Source organism: Psammomys obesus, unplaced genomic scaffold (assembly GCF_907164565.1).
Source record: "Psammomys obesus unplaced genomic scaffold, mPsaObe1.curated_primary_1811, whole genome shotgun sequence".
Lineage (NCBI taxonomy): Eukaryota > Metazoa > Chordata > Mammalia > Rodentia > Muridae > Psammomys > Psammomys obesus.
In genome coordinates this window covers 16,613,080-16,622,932 of record NW_026585894.1, presented here as the reverse complement: position 1 = coordinate 16,622,932, position 9,853 = coordinate 16,613,080, and the positions used below count along the sequence as shown (strand labels likewise).

The 9,853-nt window shown below is 38.9% G+C and overlaps 1 pseudogene; it reads right to left on the bottom strand.

The window, feature by feature from the left end:
• Positions 1–782: 782 nt before the first annotated feature.
• On the bottom strand, positions 783–1,213 carry LOC129671020 (histone H3.3A-like; annotated as a pseudogene).
• Positions 1,214–9,853: the final 8,640 nt, after the last annotated feature.

The following is a 9,853-nucleotide window of genomic DNA, read 5'->3' as shown; positions in this document are numbered from 1 at the left end:
CAAGACAGGAGGGTTGTGAATTCAGGTCTGCTTGAGTTACATAGAAGAAAAAATCTGAAACTCTCTTAAATAAAACAAACAAAGATCAATAATATCTCTAACACTACATGGTATTGCCAATTCTCCTTTTCACTCCCTAAACCTTGATGGTTTAGATGCCAGATACTAGACTCAGACGCTGAAGATGCCAGGTACTAGAATCATGGAACATGGAGCAAATTTTGTATCTATATATTCAATTGTTATCTCAACATCTCAACACTGTCCATTCTTCTTGCTAACTATATAAATAGTTTTTCTCCAGTACCCACCAAGACATCTTTTGCTGTGTACATATACTATTTCTAGCTGTGACAAGTTAGTTTAGTGTCATGACTCTTGAACGTTAAAATGTTCTCTGAAAGGATAGTCTTTTTTTTGCCATCAATAAGAAATTTACTTATTTTAAAAAAATCCAAATGCTGCCATTGTCCAGATAATTTTAACAGGTTTATTTATAATTATTATAAAGTTGAACTGTTGAAATGTGTTCACTGAAACATTTTGCTTGCATTAATGCTTTACATCTTGCATTTATATTAAAAATTCACACACAAATGAAAGTGGAAAAACTGCCAATACTTGATTTCAATCCCCTATTTTTCCACTCGCAATTATATACTTAGGTACCTTTTGACCCCATGGAAAAAAATATCTAACATTCAGAACTACTGATAACTGGAAGAAGAGGAAAAAACTTTTTTTTTTTTTTTTTTTTTGAGAATGAAATGTTTACCCTCATAGTGGACTCTTAAGCATGTTCTCCGCGTCTGCGGCGTGCTGGCTGGATATCTTTTGGCATAATTGTTACACGTTTGGCACGGATAGCACACAGGCTGGTATCTTCAAAAGGCCAACCAGATAGGCCTCACTTGCCTCCTGCAAAGCACTAATAGCTGCACTCTGGAAGCGCAGATCTGTTTTGAAGTCCTGAGCAATTTCTCGCACCAGACGCTGGAAGGGGAGCTTGCGAATGAGAAGTTCAGTGGACTTCTGATAGCGTCTGATTTCACGCATCGCCACAGTACCAGGCCTGTAACGATGAGGTTTCTTCACCCCTCCAGTAGAGTGCGCACTCTTGCCAGCGTCTTTTTTAGCCAGTTGTTTCCTGGGTGCTTTACCACAGGTGGATTTGCTGGCAGGCTGCTTTGTACGAGCCATGGTAAGGGCACCTCCTTACTTAGCCCCTTTCTCCTTCAGCTGGAGCTCGGCAAGCTAGAGGCAGCGCTGGCGTTAGAGAGAGAGCGGCCGCGGCGGCGCTGGCCGCGGCGGCGCTGGCTGGCCACGGCGCAGCGATGGCTGCAAACACAATTCAAAGATAGTCTTAATTTAGTTGAGTCTCTAACTTTTAAGAGCTTAACTGCCAATGTCAGTTCATGTGGGCAATTACCATGTTGTGACTAAAAAAACATTTTTGCTTTAGTCATTCACAGCCTTGTGTCTTATAATATTTCCCCTTCCTCTTCTGAAATGATCTCTGAGCTTTGAGACACAGAAGTGTGACATAACTGTCCCATTTAGGAATAACTATTCTGCAATCTCTAATTTTCTGTACATTGTCCACTTGTGGGTCTCTGGACACCATCCTTTACTACAAGAAAAAGCTTCTCTGATAAGGGTTCAGAGATACACTTATCTCTATGGGTATAAAGTTTTAATAAGTTGATTTAATACTATGCCCACTTGGCAGAATAATAGCAGTAGATTCTCCACTAGGGCCTACTATAACCTAGATAGCCTCTATATTCTTCTGGTAATGGTAGCAGACATGAATTTTGTCTTTTGGAGTAGGCCTTAACTAGAATCAGAAAGTTGTTGGTTACTGTCTTAGTTTTCTATGGCTGTGAAGAAACACTGTGACCTAGCAACTTATTAAAAAACGGTTTAATTGTGATTACAGTTCTAAAGAGTTAGAATCCATGATGGTGGAACAAAGTCATGGCTAGCCCAATATTGACTCTGTCAAATGGTTATTAGTAATCACTTGTATGTAGGCCTACAATGAAAACGAGAGAAAGTCAGGAAAGGAGGATAAAAAATGTGCAGCTTGAAGAGAAAAAGAGTACTGGGAAATCTGATGTTGGATTCAAGGCTTGTGCAGAAAGAGATAAGGAGATCAAGGTAAGGCCTAGTCTGTATTGGGATGAAGTGGGAGGTGACCTCAGGGCAAGATCCAACCCAGATGATCCCACAATTTATGAAAGAAAAGACCTAAGAAAATTTATGTTTCTAAAAAACAGCAACAAATCAAAGCTGTTGCAAATACGGTTCAAGGAATTCAAGGGATTCAGGGTTCATCTTGGCAGTATTGTCACATGGTTCTGACCTTAGAGTCCTGAAGGATACATGAGCAAAGGAGTTATGGAATCATCCTCAATGGTTAAGGAGAACTTCTGAGGATAGGCATGGAGCAGGTAATTCTTTGCATGGAGGCATCAGGCTCTTAAAGTGAAGAGTGGATTATGTTGCAGACCCCAAAATGCTATAGATGCCCAAGTGTTGTAGTAAGTAAAAAATAAGTGTTGGGCTATATAAAGTTTATTATTAGCCCTAAGATTATCATGGTGGTATTATTTAACCTGCTATCACAAATAATAAGACGCAAACACCTGTTAAATTTATAATTGCCTTATTTACGTTGGGCCAGGCAGATATTTCACCTACACTGTCTCAATATCCTCACCATCCATCTCCCAGCCTCTATCCAATGCCATCTACCTTAATCCTCCTCATCCAGTCTAACTTCCATACATAATCATATGGTACTTGCTTTTGTTCTTCATATTGGCCTTTCCAAGACATTATTTGAGTCCTTTCTTTTGGCCCACACAGTTTCTTCTCTATGCTAACCCATCATGGTATCCTTCTTCCTCCTCTCTTCTGTTTCCTGTGATTTTCTCTTGAACAAAGCTTGGGAAACCTAGTCATACCTATCCCATTCTGTCCTGCCTAGATATACACTAATCAACGGATCAGGTATGTTTTAGGCAGGTTTACAAAACAAGGATAGGTGTAACCAGATCTTGAGGGCCAGTAACACACATCAGACCAACCTCCAACACCTGAGCCATAGAATGTCTGCCAAGGAGAGCTCCACATGAGGAGCTGAACCAGCCCCAAGAAAGAAAAGCATGTTGACTAGCAAAGCCAGAAGGGTGGAGCATTTAAGGATTTAGAGTTTGCACTGCAGACTTCAATCTTGCTTTAGTCCAGTATTTCCTCACCATGCCCCCAATTCTTTGCTTGGGGAATGGTAATGTATATTCTGTGCCACTGTATGTTGAAAGTTAAAGTATATAACTGTACAGGGGTTACAATTTAGTGTACAGGGGTTACAATTAAGAGATTGCCTTGAGTTTCAGAGAGACTGTCAACTTTCTACTATTAAACAGTCTCGAGAGAGAAAGACTATTGGGACTTTTGAAGTTAGACTAAATGCATTTTGCATTAAGTTATGACCAGGTGAGCCAGGCATGGGGGTACACGCTTATAATTCCAGCACTCAGGGAGGCAGAGGCAGGTGGATCTCTGTGAGTTCAAGGTCAGCCTGGTCTACAAAGTGAGTCCAGAACAGCCAGGGCTGTTACACAGAGAAACCCTGTCTTGAAAAACAAACATAAATAAATAATAATTATAGCCATGAGCTTATGAAAGCAAGTGAGTGGAATGTGGTAATTTGAATGAGAATGCCTTTTTGTTTTCAAAATACCATAATCATTCTCTGTGTGCCCTTTGTCTCTTCCTTGCAGATCAGTATGTGAGCTCTCAGCTGTTCCTTTTTCCATGTTTTTGTTCCACCATCATGGATTCTAACTGTCTGAAACTATAAGCTCAATTATATGCTTTCTATTATACATTGCCTTGATGATGGAGTTTTTTTCCCAACAATAGTGTAGTAACTAAGACAGTGCAACTCTTTTGAAACCTCAACGCCTTCCTACAGTGACACACCTCTTTCAGCAAGGCCATAGTGTTTAATCTTTCCCAAACACTTCCACCAACTAAAGACCAAGTATTTAACATACACACCTGTGGAGGCCATTCTCATTCAAACCACCACAGTTACTCCTGCAATATTTTTGCTTCTATTGTACCAGTGGACATAAGCCTATCATTACTGTAGTTCACAGGGTACTACAGTACCCTTCTGGGTAGGAATGATGATTACATTCCTCCCTGGTAATATACATAGTTCCTTCCAGCACTATGAAAGCTAGCCACTAAAGATGAAGTCAGTACCAGCTTGATTTCCCCATGTTCTGTGATTCTAGTATGTGCTGTTTTCAACAATAGGATGTTACCATCAAGTTCTGGATAGTAACCAGGAGCAATGGCAATAGCTTGTAATGTTTGAGATTTATTTTATTTGTGTGTGTGTGTGTGTGTGTGTGTGTGTGTGTGTGTGTGTGTTTTCATGTGCCTGAGCAGGCTAGAGATATCTGATCTGTTTCCTCAGGTCTGGAGTTACACATACCTGTGAGTTGCCTGATATGAGTGTTGGGAACCGAACATGGAATAGTACACACTTTTAACTACTAACACTTCTTCTAACCCCTACATCCAGTTTAGCCATATCGTTTGTTGTCTACCTAGTTTTCGTTGCCTTTCATGGAATCTTTTAAATCTTTTATTTGTGGTTTATGGCCAGAGATTTAACTTTTCTTTGACTTGCTCTTGTGGGAGGTAAAGGTTGAAATGTAACTTTAAGGTTGTTGTGACTACCCACCAAATAAAGAGCTGATTGTAATACGTCTGTAGAACACCTTTAGCAGACTGGGACATACAAAGCAAAAAAGATAGTATAAGTTTTAAGCTAAAGGTCCAAGAATACCATTGATCTAAGACAATGGCCTGTTGTGGAAGAGAAAACACTAATGGTAAGTATACTAGTTTGTAGGTAGAGGTAAAAAGAAGTATTTGCCATTTGTAAGGTACAGAATTCCTCTGGCTTTGTAGTATTTATTTGGTACTTTTGATATTTTCACCTGTGGTTGTACTGAGACCTGTGTATGTCTTTACAAGGTTTCAGTTTCTGACATGTAAATCTTCTCTTGTGAAAGAGAATACCTCCTATTGAGTAATAGATTTAATGTCAGCTCATATAGTTAGTCATTTCATATTTCTCTGCCACCACTTTATTATTCTATTTTTAAGTATATTTTTAATTGTTTGAGAATTTCATACATATATACAATGTATTTTTATTATACTCATACTCTACTCCTCTCCCTAACTCTTCCCAGGTCTGCCACATCCTTCAACCTCTTCCAACTTCACAGCTTCTTATTCTTTATAACCCACTGAGTCCAGTTTGTATTACCTCTATTCACATGAGTGTGGGGCCAAGCACTAAAGTATGGTCAATCTAACAGGGACCACACTGCTAAAGAAAATGGACTCTCCTTCAATCGCTAGCCATCAACTGTCAGTAGCTTTTCAGTTAGGGATAGGGGGTTGTGAGCCCCTCCCTCCTCCTCCATGCTGGAATGTTGTCTGGCTGGATCTTATGTAGGCAACCACAGCTGCTGTGAGTTCATAAGTGCATCAATCCTGTCATGTCCCAGAAACACTTTCACTCAAGCCCTCCCCAGTCTCTGGTTCTCACAATCTTCCCCACATCTCTTTCACAATGGTCCCTGAGACTTGGGTTGAAGGGTGTGATATGGATGTCCCATTTATGACTGAGAACTCCAAAACTCTTAAATCTCTGCATTTTGACCAGTGGCAAGTTTTTTCATTAATCACTGTTTACTGTAAAAGGAAGATTCTCTAAGGAGAAAGGAGAGCTGCAGTAATCACGTACTAAGATATGTATTTAGAGGTTAGTTTGGTAATGTGCTCGTTTCATAAAATATAGTAAGTTTACCCTACAGTCTATGAGCTCCACAGCCATAGGTTCTTGGTCAGAAATGTAACAGTAGGTGTACATTTCCTCTTGTGGAATGGGCCTTAAATCCAACTAGGAAGTAGTTGGTTATGCCCACAACATTCATGCTACTATTGTACCCATGGTCATATCTGGACAGCTATCTAAGAGTGCTCAAGACTTTTTCACCATAGCAGGCTATATAGCACTTTCCAGTACTATGAAAACTACCTAGCGGGAAGGAGGTTTCCAGTCAGGACCAGCTTGATTTGTCCATGTACTGTGAGCAAAGGGTGTGCTGTTTTCATCAATAGGGTCTTAACATCAATTCTGGTAGGACACCAGAAGCAATGTGTACTACCCTTTTTCTAAAAAACATAGTCCCTGATTCTGCTTCGTTGCCATTACATTATACTTATTTCTTAGTGTTATTGCATTTAGATTTTTAAAAACTATCTGAAATACTCAAGTATATGAAACTTTGTCTATTTGCTCAAAATGCAGTCATTAAAACATATTACCTCCAAGAGCATTAATACACTACAAGAAAATTAAGATGGAGGCAAGAGCTTTTGTTCATGCTTATATGCCATAGTTTTTTGTTAGGTGGTTTTATCTTGACCTTCTCTTCAGTCTTTAAGCACTTCCCCTTTCATGCACTCACTCATTACTCAGCTTTAAGAATTTTTTTTTACAAACTTTCCAAATAGCCAGGGAATTTTAGCAGTGTCTTTCAGATTGTGAGTGGTAAACTGGATTTTACTGGTACCAAGTTATATATAATAACTCATATAATCTTCTGAGATCTGTATGAACTTAAAATGGTATGTAATGTATATATTTTACAAGACAACCATGAAGTACAGATTATTTAAATTTCCATGTATTCTTATTGCAATTTAATAAGTATGTATTGCGTGTTTACTATAGAAATAGAATATATTTCTATAGAATATATAAAATGTATATATGTATAGAATTACTGTTCAAACAAAAACTCAGAGGTGCTTCATCTATGTATTTACCTGACCAGAAAGGCCAGAGGAATCTTGTCTTTGCCACTTAGTTGTTAGAATTTGAAGAACCTCTCTGGGCTTTGGCTTCCCCCTTCGAAATATGAGCATTGTGATAGTGCCTACCTCACAGAAGTATTGTAAGCTTTAAATGTGATCACATATTTAAAGTGATTAGGATAGTACCAGACACATAAGTGCCTAATAAATGGTAGGTATTATTAACCTGTCTTTATCAGGAATAGAGACTCCCAGATCATCCTCATGTCTTGGATTCAGATAATTTAATTCTAACATAATCAAGTTCTTCTTCTTCTATTCCCAGTATGAATGAAAAATAAGTGATTATGATCTTATATGTCATAACTTTTCACACACTATCTCAAGACAATTCAATTAGTTTAAGCTCACCACTGATTAGCTGAACAAGGTTGATAACTGAACCAAACTGATACATGTGAAAACATTTTGTAAACTCTAAAGTGATATTTGAATACTATGACCATTATAATTTTTTTAAATCCCATTTCACTAAGTTCATTTACTTTTTTTCTGCCAATTGTGTCTGTTTCCTAAACTGTGTAGCTTTACAATATCATTAATATGCTGAAGTTATAGCTCAGCAGAGCAGCATTTCCCTACCATCCTGCTGTAGGTTCAGTCCCCAGTACTCCCTTGCCACCCACATACTCAAACACAAAATCAAATCTGGCCATGGCTGCTCATGCTGCTAAACACTCAAAAGTCTAAGGTAGGAGGACTGCTACAAGTTCAGGACCAACCTGTGCTCCTTGGGCTACAGTGTGAGAGCTTGTCTCAAAAAGCCAATACTAACAAACAAAACAAAACACCCTGATATTATCAACATGAAGTTAAGATTTTAACACTGAGTAGGGTTCATTAAGTGGTGCTGAAAGATTCTGAGAAGGTAAGTGTTGCGAGCTGCAGAAGCAGTGTTAAAACTGTTGAAATGACTACAGCATCAATATTAATACTACCTAAAATGAAAACACTGATTTGGATGTATTCTGAGATATTTGTTTTAAGAAAACATACTTCTCTATGTTACATCTATAAATCAGCTGAGGACTTGAGCTAACAGCCAAATTTAATACACTGTACAAATTCATATCAGGTTATCATAAAAAATAGTTAAAAACAGTGATTTATGTGCACATTTGGTTCAGTCAGGAAAGCGATTTATCAAAGCTATAAACACTTAGCATTTTGCTCTTTTTTTTCTTTTTGAACATTAGTTGTGTTTTTTAATTACAGAGCTGTAGTTTGTCTGCTGTTATAAGAAACATACATACCATTAAGCACGCTTGCTGATTTCAAACATGAAAGATGACAGACCAGGCCTGGGAAAACTGAAATATAGGGCAGAAAATAAAGTATTCTTGTATAACTCACTCATCTCTACTCTTTCTTGAATGCCATAGTCAGCATGGGAGCAGACAAATGACCTTTAGCACAGCAGCATGAAGAACACAGGGGAAGGGGGCCATGGAGAGGCTGTTCCTAGACTCTGCTGCCCCAAAGTCCGTCTGGAGTCATAAAGGATGCTAATTGCTTGAGTAGTCTGAATGAACAAGAGATGCTTTGGGAGGCTTAGCTGCCCTTGTTTCCTCAGGACAGTTTAGTTTCCTTTTTTCCCCGGTTTTTTTTTTTTAACAGTTACTTGTTGCCATGGATTAGAAAATGGAGAAGAATTCACTTACTCATTTGTATTGGTGACTTAGACTTTTTCTGCAATCAGGAATCCAAGTCAGAACTAGAAGGTTTTAAGATAGCTCTGCCAAGGCTTATGTCCACAAATATTAGGGACACTAGGGCTGCAAAGGTGAGTGCCCTTACTCATCTGAGGGCTCTGCCATGCTTTTATCCCCCTTTCCTATTTGCATTTCTTCTAACAGCATCTCCCCACCAAGACAACATGTCTATAAATGAAGAAGAGCCGGATACCCTTCAAATTTTTCAACTAAGCAGATGGTTTGTCCTCAACACTGACAAAGCAAAGGAGAAAATGGAAGCAGCAAATTTAGGTCTGTCACCAGCTTCCACCTTGGTAGAACCCATCCTCTTTAGAAGATCCATCAGCATCTGTTTGATCAATGGATTGGATTTGGGTGAGCAAAGTGGATGTACCTGAGGGCAAAGGGAAGGGGTGTTAGATAAAATGACATCTGATAGGCTCTCCCTGTTTTTATATATCAAGGTCTTACAAGCATATTCCATATCCCTATTTTCTAAAGATCCCACCTCAGCCTAGTAGAGGAGAGGGAGTGGATGGGCCAAACTGAGGGAATGCATTCACTCCACCCTCAGGTTAACACATATCTGAACATTCTCCTCTGATAGATCTTCATGGACCCCACTATAGCCACCAATTGGTGTGGAACATGACATTCACCTTATCTCTTAGCCACTCCTTTGAAGAAGCTGAGCATCCCTCCACCCAGGCCTCCAGATTTATTATGACTATTGCCTTTTTGTTTTCTCCGCTGACTTTGTCACCTTTGCTTGACCTTCACCTCCTGCACACTGAAGATGGAAATGGTTGTCAAGCAAATAAAAGTGGACCTTTTTTTTAATACCTAGTTTTTTCTGAAAAAAAAAAAAAAATTAGGTCCTGAAGAAAGTTGATCTCTTGAATCATGCACTCTCAGTGGGTTATATCCCCAGCCACAAAAAGAAGAAATAATTGGTTCAGAACCATATTTTACTCTTTTGTTCTGCAAAGTACAGGTAGACATATAGTATATGATCAGTTAGGTGGTACATAGGTAGTTGTCTTGGTAATTTCTTATTGCTGTGATAAAGCACCACAACTACAGCAACTTAAAAAAGAAACATTTAATTTGGGGCTGGTTGTTTCAGAAGGTTAGAGTCCATGAGTATCCTGTCAGGGCATGGCAGCAGGCAGGCAAGCATG